At 42.8% G+C, this 13,237-nt stretch overlaps 1 protein-coding gene across 4 annotated transcripts in view; it reads left to right on the top strand.

Annotated features, from left to right (window-relative positions):
- The first annotated feature begins 211 nt into the window (after positions 1–211).
- ASAP1 (ArfGAP with SH3 domain, ankyrin repeat and PH domain 1) overlaps positions 212–13,237 on the top strand; it is a 161,957-nt gene continuing 148,931 nt past the window's right edge. For 3 of the 4 annotated variants that reach the window (XM_056330385.1, XM_056330388.1, XM_056330387.1), the window contains exon 1: positions 212–493. The gene's annotated coding sequence lies outside the window, so the exon portion shown is untranslated. The remainder of the gene's footprint in view (positions 494–13,237) is intronic. The other variant, XM_056330386.1, reaches the window with a different exon arrangement.

Below are 13,237 nucleotides of genomic sequence, written 5' to 3' on the forward strand. Positions count from 1 at the left end.
TTATCCAGTGTTCAGATTTCCTGTCTGAGTGTTTGGATTTCCTGAAATCCCTGCTATCAGTCCAAGTGCTGTCCACTGAGCAGACCTTTTTCTCTTTCTCTTTTTCCACCCCCCACCCCCCCTTCTTTTTTTTTTTTCTTTCCTTTTTTTTTCTTTTTTTTTTTTTTTTTTTTTTTTACTTTGCTCACATGGTAGGTTTTCCTTCCTGCTCTTTTTCCAGTTGTAGTGCCTGTGTCTCCTCACCGGTCAGGACATTTATGGATGCAGATCAACACTCTTAAGACTCCAGAACTCTGAGGATCGCCGCACATTGGATTTCCTTCTTTATTATTATTTTATTTCACTTTATTTTATCATTTTGTGGCAAGAAAACCTGAAGAAACATGCTCTTTTGCAGCTGCCCGTGGAAGAATATGTTTTAGTCTGAGATGAAATAATGGCCTTAAGTTTGAGGACCAAACCTGGAATGGGAATTCAGACTGCCCGCGTCCTGGTGAGTTGCAGCATGTTGGGGCTGAGCGTGGTTGTAATGAGCAGCTCTGAGCCTGGGACAAAGGCTGAGCACGTCCATTCAGTGTGGCTGCTGAGTAAACTGCAAAAAGCAGATGGGTGAAGCTGAAGTTAGGACTTTTTTTTTTCCCACAAAAAAAAACCCCAACCAACCAAACACAAAAGCAAAAAACCCACTGCTGAAGTCCATTTTTAATTCCTAAAAATCCATGCTGCTTTACACCCCAGATAATGTCGAGGCAAACATTACTTTAGCAAAATGTGTAAGGCCAGATTCTGTGAGTCCTTATTCACGTAAGGAACTTTCACTTATGTAAACAACCTCAGTGACTTTACAAAGAGCTCGTGTAAGAAAAGACTTGCAGAATGGGGACCCCACTGCGCAAACTGCAATGCCTCAATCTCAGCAAAAATTAATCTTAAAAGAAAAATGAGAATTTTATGAGTGTCTCTGCATGTTTCCTTGGCCTTTTATGTTTTATTGTTGATCTAGATTTCGGTTTTAAGAGGAATCCATGTGCCAGCTATTTCTCCTATTGTCTCTTAAATAAGTTTGCAAGTAGGAGTGACAATGTATTTCATGCAGCAATGTTCCAGGAGGCCAGAAAGGGGCTTTCTGTTGTTGGAGGGAAAAATGCTGAGTGCTATGCTGCTCTGAATGAACTGGAAAGCTGCATTCAGACGTGAGGCTTAGCTAAGGTTTTAACTTCATTTTTGGATGTGGGAGTCTATGACGGCATTATTCGCCTTAGGTGGTTTTATTTAAACCACGGTCACACATGCAATGAGTTGACTAGTCTCAAAACTAGTGACCCAGCATTTGAAAAGAAAAAGCCTTCTTTCCAGACCTTTTTGAAGCAGATTTTCCTTGCTGGCACCCATGGAAGTGTTGCTGGAGTAAGATGTGGAAGTTAAAGCATCATCACTATTGCAACTTTTGTTCTGTCCCATAGTTGGAGGCTGTGGTTGCGCTGAACATTCCTGAGCTGCTCCTTGGAGCTGCTCCAGGGATTCGATTCTCTAATTTTAGGGGAAAAAAGTTTGATTCAGAAATTGCTTAGATGTTAGGAAACATCTGTAGGAAAAACAGCTTTCTACAGTAATTCTACTTCAGCTCTCATTTTCCTTAGACTATTGAATATGTCCTGAATTCTCGTGTACAACACTGTATGTCAATCAAGAAGAGACTTTAACATTGAATTCTTGGGGTTTAGCAGGACAGAATACTTTCCTTTTTTTTTTTTTTTTATGCCGATAAAGGGAAGGAGCCATCTTCCAGAGTCTTTACAGAGCTTCCATATCTGAAGTTTTAAACTAATTGCCTGATGTGCCAGCTTTCCACGCAACCCTTTGAATGTGATCCTGCTACTCTTCTTCAGGGTTTTCTTTGGTATCAGTGGAAGGTTTTTATGAGACCAGCCAGGCCAAACTCTTTTCTGCCTGCAAGCCTTCAACTATTCGGTTTTGCTTACTAACGTGGGGCAACACTGAAAAAGATGGCATTTTATGCATTGAAATGTCAGATCTTGCTGTGTACGCAGGTTTGTACTCTCATTGCAGGGGACTGACCCTCAGAAAAATGAAAGGGAGGACAAGGAACCCGTCACCTGGGTTAGACGGGACCGTGGTGCCCTGCCTTGCAGTTAACATGGAATTTGGTGGTCTGTGGCCACAGATGCGATTAAACTGGCTATAGCAGAAATGTGCTCCTCTCAAAGTTGGCAGAAGAGTCCAAATATCACCAACGATCAGTGAACCACAGAAAATACAGAACACAGATGAGGACTCAGGGGAAATACAAAGACTACCCAAATCTCCTAGCTTTGGAAATTTTGTTGGCTTTCTGATGAGTGCGATGCTTGGGACTGGGTCGATTGTGAGGTTCCCCCCCCCTCCCTTTTTTTGCACGACTGTCAGAACTTTCTGGTTTCAGTCAGGTTGGAAATGCTGTGGGAATAAGTTTTTCTGGTGGTATTTTGGTATTTCCTCTTCTGCTCACACCCAGACCAGGAAGTGCAGAAACACAACCTTCAGCTCATTGTGTACGTGTTTCTTTTTATAAACCTGAATTCTCTTCCCTCCCCCCCTTTTTTTTTCTTTTTTTTTTTTTCCCCTTATCCTGTCCTTATAGCCCTCACATAGGATTAAGATTCTGTTTGATTTAGGCTGGGAATTTTATATTTTTCTTCATATAACTATACCGTGCACTAAATAGTTCTTTAATAAGTGATTACCATATTAGTTTTGAATTATCTAGGTGCAGTATTCCCAACTTAGCTACCCCCAGCTGAGGGAACGGGGGTCATTTAGTCTGGAGAAAAGGAAGCTCAGAGGGGGCCTTATTGCTCTCTACAACTACCTGAAAGGAGGTTGTAGACAGGTGGGGGTAGGTCTCTTCTCCCAAGTAACAAGTGGATGTAAGGATGCTAGAATGAGAGAAAAAGGCCTCAAGTTGTGCTAGGAGAGGTTTAGATTGGATATTAGGAAAAAATTATTCACCAAAAACATTATCAAGCATTGGAACTGGCTGCCCAGGGAAGTGGTTGAGTGACCATCCCTGGAGGTATTTCAAAGACGTATAGACATGGCACTTAGGGACTTGGCAGTGTGGGTTAATGGTTGAACTTGATGATTTTAAAGTCTTTTCCAACATAAATTATTCTATAATTCTATGAATGATGTTAATGTACCAATAACCCCCAGTAGATGTTTCTGCTGGCATTTACCCCTGAACTTTCGGCAGCATAAGAACTAACTGCCTGCTAAGAGCTATCTACTCAGTTGCCTATGAAGAAGTTCTGAAATAGGTCATTTTTTTGGCGTAGCCAACTGGACCATTGAACTCTCTAAGATTAGACCCTTCATACTTCAATGTTCTTTGCCTCCCTCTTTTTCCCTTTCTGCATCAGTGCGGAGGTTCACCTCATGCACCCTCACTCCATGTGTCCAACTTATTCACCATCATGACTGCCAGTCCTCCTGCCTCTCTTGCTGTTGTTGGCAAGTATGGATAAACAATTCTGACAGGCAGAGTCCTGCAGAGCTAACTTCATACACACAGCAATGTTTCTCTGCTCAGATGATAAATGGACCAGAAGAACTAAACCACTTTCACTGAAGTGTTCCCCATATCCAAAGATTTTAACCCCTCCTTTTCACACTGTGATTTGCAAAAAGCAAAGAATGAAATTTCGTTGCGCACCTGAGCAAAAGGTCACATTTGAATTGAAGCTTTCCCCTCAAGACTTTTTTAGCCACCTTGTAGAGTCTTTAATTGGCCATTTTATAAATGAAAATAAACTTTAAATGGATCTTAAAGTTGTCCCATGGCAAAATAATTATCTATATTTCCACTTGGGTCCACTCTCATGAGTGCTACATGAACAGCTATGCCAACTGTGTTTGGAAACTCTCCCCATGTAGAACTGGGTTTGTGAGACAATTTCCTCCTCAGCAGCTTCATACTCCTCAAAAATAAGAGGAAATGCAAGCAAACGGAAGTTAATTTATTTCACTAAAAACCTCTGTAATTTAAGAAGATTTAAGTAAAGGCAGTGGCATTACTGAGGGGTTTTGAGCTCTGTGCTTGTTTGGGGGTATTTTTTTTTTTTCATTGCTCGTTTCTCTAAGTCTCCCTCTTGGGCTTTGGGGAGCTGCAGTGTTTCAGAGAGAGGGCACGAGGTGGGAGAGGGAATGACAGGATGGTTCATTACTGCAGACACCAGCTAGCTGCAGGGCTCAGCCTGGACCTCCTATCGCTCTCCTCCGTGTGGTACCCATGAGCCAAGCTCCATCTATGCTGAACCGGGTCCTCTCTTGGTCCTCCCTGAACGTCAAAGCCAGGTTTAGTCCCGCCAAGAGGCAGTGATGCTTTTCGTGTATCCTCCTTTATCTCGGCTGGAGTTAACAAAATCCATCTGTCTTTATGAGTCAGCAGAAAAGTATTCGGCTTTTATAAGAGTTAAGGGACATGGGATAGGGCAATGTCAAAGTGCAGAAGTCTTCCCCTGGCTCAGCATTTGTACGGCATGCACAGAGAGGTCACGTTTTCAGTTCACATTCACGAGACAAGCTGATTTACACCAGCAGAGGACTTGGCCCACAACATACATGGCCACAGCTGTTGAACAAGGCTCCTTTCATCAGCGGTAAACGTGAACAAATGTGCAAATGGCAACAACCAGCACGCACCATGACACAGCGGCTGCTAGCAGTTTGGAAAAGTCGAAAGAAAACTATTTTCTTCTCATCAAAAGCAAAATAAGGAAACCTCCCCCCTCCCCTTCCGCCCCCACCGCTGCCACCCTGGCTCAAGCAAGTTGATCCGTAGGTATTTGTGTGGGGGTTTGTTCTCGGTGGTTAACCACATAACAATTTGAAGCATGTGGCTAACTCAAAAGAAACTGCCTGTAAACGTTTGCAGACTGCAATTGTGTTAGGGAGAGCGAAGCCCTGGCCGGGGGCTGCTGGCTGCCCTGGGGGCTGCAGCAGAAAGCCCTGAACATCCCACAGCAAGGTCCCACAAAGAGGGAAAGCCCGCTGACTTTATTTATAGGAGCTTCTCCTCTTGCTGATGTTCTGCATCCAGGGCCAGATGTTCCCCACCTCCTGTTTCATGTCTTTGGTGTGTCAGGGCGAAATACCTGGCAGGAAACAAAACAGAGAGAAAAGGGGTGGCTATGAGGAGGAGGGCGTTTTGGCACACAGCTTTCATAAATACAGATGGAGGAAAAAAACCAAAACATTAGAGAAGCTCTGCTGCGAAGCCGAGCCTGACTGGGACCATTGGGCAATCCGCGGGGAAGGTGGTGCAAGGCGAGTGGTGTGGGGCTGGAGAGCCAGGCTCTGGGGAGGGTGGCAAGGAGCAACCCTACTCAGGGTGGTAAAACACCCCCTTCGAGCTCTTCCACCCCTCAAACCTGAATTTTTTGGGCAGGGAAGAAGGTCTGGAGGGAGTGTATGTGTGAAAAAGACATGAGCAGTCATGCTTGTGTGGGTAAAGACCCCAACACCTGCATGGTGCCATGGTGTCTGTTATCACAGAGCCATGGGGCTATACCAACATCCAGTTTTAAAGCAGTTTGGGCTTAAAGAAATCGATGAAACTGAAGATTGCAACATCTCCCCATGCGAGGAGATGCCTGTGAGACATTCTGCAAGTGGTTTGTGACTCCCAAAGGTTTTTTAATTTCCACCAGTTTCCAGTGCATCCTTAGTCTGTGATTAGGGGAGCTTCTCCTTGGCTACAAACAGACACGCTCCTAAGTGTTCATTGTGCAAATAAAATAGTGCAATTAATCTCCTTTGCCCATCAGTGAGCCTCATTGGTAATTCAGTAGTAAAAATACCATATCTGTACAGTCACCAGAGTGGCCCCTGATCTAGGAAAGCAAATGATTTTGGAGTGTGGCCTTAAGGTTGAAAATTCAGCCTGCTTTGGTGAAAGGGCAAATAAGGCCTTGCCAAGTCTTCTCTCTTGGTTACAGCGGCTGGAGCTGTGGCCTTGTGGCATGGGGATGGGGTAGGATTGCGGTGAGAAACCAAGCTGTGCCCCAGAGTCCTGGAAGAATCTGCAACCGCATGCATTTCTCTGTATCCAGTTATATCCAAATTATCCAGTTGTTGGAGAAAAGTAATCAGCTTTTAGACAGCCGTGGGCTTGCCACCTGCTGGCACCGAATTACAGCGTGGCCACAGGCAAGTCATGGCATGGCACTACCCAGACCAGCAGCAGAAGAAGCATGGATGGCTCCTGCTTTGGTCCTGTTCATCTCTGGAATAGCCAGAAGGGAGCACGTAAGTAGGACATGCAGGGCACATAGTTGATGTGCTCCTCAAAACTACTGGGGTAAGAAGAGGGACATGTCTCCTGCTAAGGCTGGCACAGCTGCACAGCCTTTTTGCAGCAGTTGGCCAAATGCATAGAAAGCAATTTTGTTCTGGCCAGAACTGCCAGCCAAAGGGGCAGCAGGATGTTTCAGGCCCTAGGACAAGCCGTACGGTATCTAGAGTCATAATAGCACCAAGCCCTTAGCATAATACTAGGGTTCTACCTAAGATAAAACCATCTGAGCCAACACTTCAAGATCCTGTCTCCAGCAGTGACTTGCATCCAGTAGGATGCAAGAGTGGAACAGGGAGGACATGTAGCAGTATTTCCCCAGATTATGGCCCCAGCTTTCCAGGATCTCACCTGGTGGATTTTTTGAGCCAGAGCTCGTATGTAGTATGTTCTTGTCCTGCAGGTATTTGCAACATGATTTTGTACACTTTTTTCTACTTAAACAAATAGACATTTTAAGCGTTCATTAAAAAAAAAGGCTTATATGGGTACAACAAATCGGTAGAGAAGAACGGGTAAATACATGGAGAATTTTGTCCTTAATTTACAGCTATTAAACCATTACTGACAGAAAGGGTCCAACCCTGCTCTCCTATCTGATTTATAGTAATGCTACAAACTGAATTTTGTGGAAATATTCCAGGGTTTTTTGTGGGTAAACAAGATCTATGCCAGCACCATGGAACTCTTAATGTTTATTTTACATAATTTAGTGTGGAACTATATTGCTGCTTTCTTTCTGCATTCAAATCCAAGCAGTTCGCTAGTCACCTAAATTAATATGCTTACTGATGTAATCATTTACCTAATGGTATATTTGTCACAAAATGTGTTAAGACTGCATTCTCTGCTGATGTAGGATACTGGCTCCATCCATCTGATCAGAGACAGGTTGTAGTTGCATATCCTTTAATAATTATTTCAGCAGCTGTCCTTTTATTCCTGTTCATAATTAGTAGCTGAGCACTTAGCAAAGCTTGTCAGGATCAGAAACTCCTACAATTCAGTAGTTATCTGTATTCATGAACAAAGAGGATCTCTCCCTTGTTAGAATTATTTCTGAAGGTATTTTATAAAAACTAAAGAGTACCAGAATTCTACATTAAATGTAGAGCTTTCAAATTAATATCAACCAGCAGGGTATAATTTTGATCTTACACCTGTCCTAAATTAATGTCACAATCTGACTCCAGATTAAACAAATGGTAAGATAGGTCATAGCCTATCTCACGAGTCATTTAAACTTAATCATTTTTATGTTCTATGTTTATGAAATTGTGGTTGAGAAGGAGCTGTCATGTTCATGTGTTGACCAGGAAGGGGTTAAAAACCTACTTCCGACCCAAGATGATCTACAACTGCTATTTATTCTCGCTACCTAGACAGGCAAATGGGATTTGTCTCAGTTGAAACAAATTTCCTCTACCACTGAGAATATTAGACTTACAGGGTGTCAGTAGCAGCAGGAACAAGGATAAAAAGGTGATTGTAAGTCATGTTTTGCTCCTGTATGCTGGAGCCATACGACAGCCTACCTGACACCTGGTCTGAATTAGAAAAATCTCTTGGCTGTTGAGATTTATGGTTTTCTTCCCAAAGTTCCTAGGAAGCTCAGAACAGTAATTATGCAGCCCCTCCTATAGGGTGGTATATACATGTATGCACGTGGTATATCATAAACTCCTATACTTCGGCCCTTCTGTTGCCTTGAAGTGTAGGCAACAGCCTGGCTGCAAGGTTCCTCTTCAGCCAGAATCCTCCTTCCCCAAGAATCATTTCCAACACTAACTATGTCCATTTTAAGACTGTTTCGTTTCTTTCTCAAGGCTGGGATCTGCAATAAGCCCACGTCCCGTCAGACATATTGGCAGTGTCCTAAGCAAAGTCCTCCAATTGCTACAGCTTCAGCAAGAGAGGTAGACTTCCAAGTAAACTCCTACAATAGATTTGCACCATTAAACCCATCAGGCACAAGAGGGAACATGACCCCAACCAATGATACCAAGTTTAGCATGGCCCTAAGGAAAACAAAGACTCTTACACAACACTTTTTCACAATGCTGGATACTGAAGAACACATTATTATTTAAGGGAACATTATTCATGTTGTGATTTACATTCCAGGAGAAAAAAAGAACTTATTTAATGCAAATTCAGAACATTTAAATGGAGTCTAAATGATGTGTTACTGAGAACTGTGCAATATTTGTAGCCTGGTCTCTATGAGTGAGGCTGAGGCAATTGCACTGTGTGTGCATGTGTCCCCCCAAGACTTTGAACCCGTCTCAACCAAGACAGGTGGAGGAACAGAAGTCTCAAGTGCTCCTATACATTTTGTAAAAACAGGCAGATGGCTAGAAGAAAAAAAAACCAATGTTTGAAACCTCTGACTATCTCCTTCCCAAGGGAGAAGCCACAACTACTGTAAGACAAAAAGTGAATTTCCATGAGTGCAGTGCTGTGCTCACCACGACCTGGGCTTCCACAGGCATTTGCCCTTCAGGGCTGCCTGTGTGGGGTTTCAGCGCTCCCAAGTCCTCTTGGTGTTCATGCAAACCTGCATGTACCAGCGTAGCTTCAGAAGCGGTAACAGTCAGGAGAAAGACACCTGTTGTTATTTATCCCAGTGCTTAAATTCTCTCTCCTTGGAAGAAAGACCTTCTTGCAATATCACAAGCCATTAAACTGCCATGTTAATGCAAAAAATGTTTCCTGGGGATAATAATATCCTGACATCAGTATTGCTTGCATACTAGTGCTGGCTGCTAGTACAGTGGCAACATTTTGCTTAGACAAGCGATACCAGGAGAGGACTGTTTGTTAAAGCAGGCCATTGTAGATAAAAGCTTAAATCAGTAATTTTCAAAAGCTGCTTGCCTAAAATTCAGAGCCTTAGCTCGTAACAAAGTCCTGGATAAATTACTTCAGTGTCCTTTCGAAAGTGACATCGGTTATTTCAGTTAGGGTTTTGGTAGGCAAGAGTTCTGCGCTTCCTCTTGAGTCTCCCAGTGCAGGACGGTGTATCTCAGTCTTGAGCTGCAGAACACTTGATTTTATAATTAAAGGCCCTTTCTAAATAGAAATCATCAGCTGGGCAGACAGTTAATTTGCATCTTGGAGAAAGGCACTGGGCTCCCTCCAGTATGTGAACTGAGATGGGAAAGAAGCTCAGATCCCCAGAAAGGGCAGGTTAGTGCTTTCTCTCCTTGGCACCTCCAGCCATCTGCAATGTATATTGGTTTACCAGGTTTGGCAGGAGATGAGTGGTGGTCACCAGAACTGAGTAGTGATATCCAGCTCCTACTCCAGATGCAAACTGCGGCGGGCTTTGCTCTGGTTCCCACAGATACAATGTGGGAACACAGTGACCAGGCAGCATCTGCATGAACGCTGGCAACACCCTCTGATTTCGACAGTAGTTATCACGAGAAAATATGTTTCTGCTTTGTCCTTCCCTGTGCATGACAAAAACAAGCAAGATATTTGTTTCCAAAAAATGAAATAGGTTCATTCTGGAATGTGCTGGGCAGATCAGGTTCTTCTAAGTACTGAAGGATGCAAATGTGGGATTTCAACATTTTTACGCCCTCCCAGGATATTTGTGCAATATTAATTGTGTCAGTTACTGCAGTGTTTTTGCAGCAAACAGTAGACCTGATGTAAGGAAACCTGGCCTCGTTTGTGCTGTTAAGATAGTCTTTCTTAGAAGCAGAAGCTATTTGCAAGATCATAATTTCCCTCACAGATACTATTTTTAATTGGGGAAGAGTTCTCTCAGAGGAGTAATAGTCTTACTTCTGTTCACATTTGATCAGGAGATCAAGAAAAAGAGGATGTGAGCAACTGCTTCTCTAAGTAATAATGAACAGAGAGCTGTGCAGTAAATCATAATGTGCAATACAATAAGAAGCAAAATTTGGCTGGAGATTAATGACTGGAATGGGACTTACTGAATTAAATCGGATCAGATGTTCCCTGGAAAAAATCTTGAGTTAGATTCACAGTGCTCTGTAGTTTTGGTTTTGTTTTTCACAAAGGAAGATTTAACTTGATTGTTTTGTAACAACTAACAATTTCGAGGCCTTGCAGAGTGGTTGTAGGGGCCTTCAGGAGAAGACAGGCGTTGCCTGGGAATCTTGGTCCCGCTCAGGCAGAGGAGGGAACTGACCACGGAGCCTCCCCAGCACACAATGCCACTAACTGCTCAGGTGTTAACAGGGGGCATTGTATTTTTACAAGATATGAAGGGCTGGCTTTACTTCCCACCTCCAGGCGCAGATTCATGATTACAGGTCTGCTACCGAGGCAGACAGCCCTGCATTCCCAAAGGCTGTCATCAGAGCCCAGTTGCAACTCTTGTGTTCCTTGTCAGGTGGTTTAGGTGCCTCCTTCTTGCTGTGTCTTTTTCTGTGAACACCCTTTTAAGTGTCCCAGCCTTCCAGATGCTGGATAAAGAGACATATAGGCAGCTGACTCAGGCTTTTGAATTTTCCCAAGGACTAAGGCATCCAAACCTACACTTTGCTTGGTGTTTCAGTGCCAGATTTGCTTGTGACTCCAACCTCAAGCAGCAGAATGTTTGTGCTCCTAGCACTGTTCACTGAAGAAATCAACTTAAAACTGTAAACCAATGACAGAGACTGACATTTCCCATGGCTGTTGGTGTTTTTTCCCATCAGAGATGTCTCTTGTTTTGTCAAGATCCAGATTCAGTTCCCAAGTATATCAGAGGAAGGAAACTAAAGCTGCATGACCACTGATCATGCTGGAGATACCGAAACTCTTTCCCCCTCTAATTAATTTTATTTGCTGAACTGAAACAGATCCATAATATGACAGATAGAAAGGCCCACACTGGTAGGCACAATGCTGAAGGTAACACACACACCTGCCTTCTCGTCTGCTCTCAGGCACCGGGCAGCAATTCAGCATTGGGTTTAGTGACTTTGCCTTATTAACTCGGTTTCCTTAGGCTTTTGTAAAAAATGGACTTAACAACAGTTGCCTAGAGCCAGAAGAAGAAAAGCAAGGCTACATTATTAAAACCCAGAATGCAATACCATTTTAAAATTCATCAAAGTGCTCAGAACAAGCTCTCCAGAGATTGAGGACTTAGTCATCCCAGGTTTCTCCATCTCATTTAGATAATTGCCCCTTGAAATAGTTGTTTTTCTCTTTTTTTTTTTAACACTGCCACTTGGCAAGTATTCACTGAGCAGGCAGCTCAGCTCCACAGCTGCAGAGGGGCAGAAGAAACCTCAAGATTCCCACCATGCGCATCTCTGCTTTCTATAGTGTGAGCCAACCATATCCGAGGGCATGCAAAATAGTCATCTCACTGTCACTTGACAAGATGTTAGCAACTCATTAGCCAGTTTAAATAATTAATACACTGGTAAAATTAATTTATTTATGAAGTGATTTGTTAAATAATAGGAGATGTTTAGAGAGTGTAATGTGTGAGTTATTCAGTATTTTTAAATACCACCAGGGCCTGGAGACACTCAGTCTCAGTACTTTCCCACCTTCTTGACAATGGTATGATTTGATTCCTTCTGTCTCAGTATAAATTCATGCTGTCAGCACAAAAGGCAGTCCAAGGAATGTCACATCAAGCTTGATCAGGAAACTGATAAAAATGAAAATGAAAAAAGGAAGTTATTTTTCAGCTGTATCATTCTTCTCTTGTTAAAAATATACTTATAGTACACCATACAATTTTGTTGTATTTTATTTGTGTAACTTCTTCTATGCAAGAAAATCTAAAGATCATTACAACTTCCCATTAGATTGCCAGCATAAAGTATGTCAGCATCCACATTAGTGCACCAATAGGTTTTTTTTTCTAGGCATTTCCATTAGAAGTTTCTTTTTTTATTATTTGTTTTCTTCCTCCTGGCACTTCTTGAATGTGCAATTAGAGGTATGGTTTTGTATCTGCCCATAGCATGTTTCAGGCAGAAATAAGACGGCCCTGCCACAACACACTTAGGGCATGCAGCAACTTTGGGGTAGGTGTCTACCTCTGGGCTCAGCACCCTAGTCTCTCTCTTTTAGTCAGTAGAATGAAAGAGGCAGTTTAGACTGTGATTCATCTGACCTTTGTAGACATCCACTTTAGCATCTCAGTTTTAGACATCTACTTTTGTAGGATGAGGTGAGCTGCAACCTAGTTTCAGTTGTCTGTATTGACTGTATCATCAATAATGATAGAGCCCAGGCAAAGACACTTTGTCAGATATATCCCACTTTTACAGTCTAAAAGTTGAGTCAGAGCTTACTACAGTGGATGTAAAGAATGCCATTTACATTGGATTGAGTTTGGATCAAGTTTTAAAGGCTGTGTTCTGTCACTTACTTTGAGTTGATCTCATTTTTCTATGTAGATAGTACTTATGATTTCAAAAAGCATGCTCATGGGTCTGGGAATGACTCACTGTAGGGGTAGAAACAGACTTGAAGAACAAAAGAGTATATTTAGGAACATCTTTGTATTCCTTTATTGAGGTTTCAATGTGCCTTGTATTTTGGGATATTCTGTAGAGATGCTTTGAACGTTCTGCACTCAGCTGAAGGACAGGATGGCTAGCAGTATTATATCAGCCAAAATATGTGACATTTTCACAGGGCTGCTAAGTAGGAGAGTGGTACTACTTGGTACACGTTGAAGAGGAAGGCATGTAAAACACAGCACTTTGAAGGGCAGAACAGTACCAAGACAAAAGGGGCTGGCAGAAGGCACTGTGGAGTCATCCTTGTGATGAAAGACTGGCTCTGTACTTGAGACATCAGACTGAAGATGAGCACATCGGGCTCTGGTTCGTGGCAGAAGCCACAGTCTGGGGTCTCACGTACAGAGCCAGTCTTTCATACAATATAGAGCCA

Source organism: Falco biarmicus, chromosome 3, assembly GCF_023638135.1.
Source record: "Falco biarmicus isolate bFalBia1 chromosome 3, bFalBia1.pri, whole genome shotgun sequence".
Lineage (NCBI taxonomy): Eukaryota > Metazoa > Chordata > Aves > Falconiformes > Falconidae > Falco > Falco biarmicus.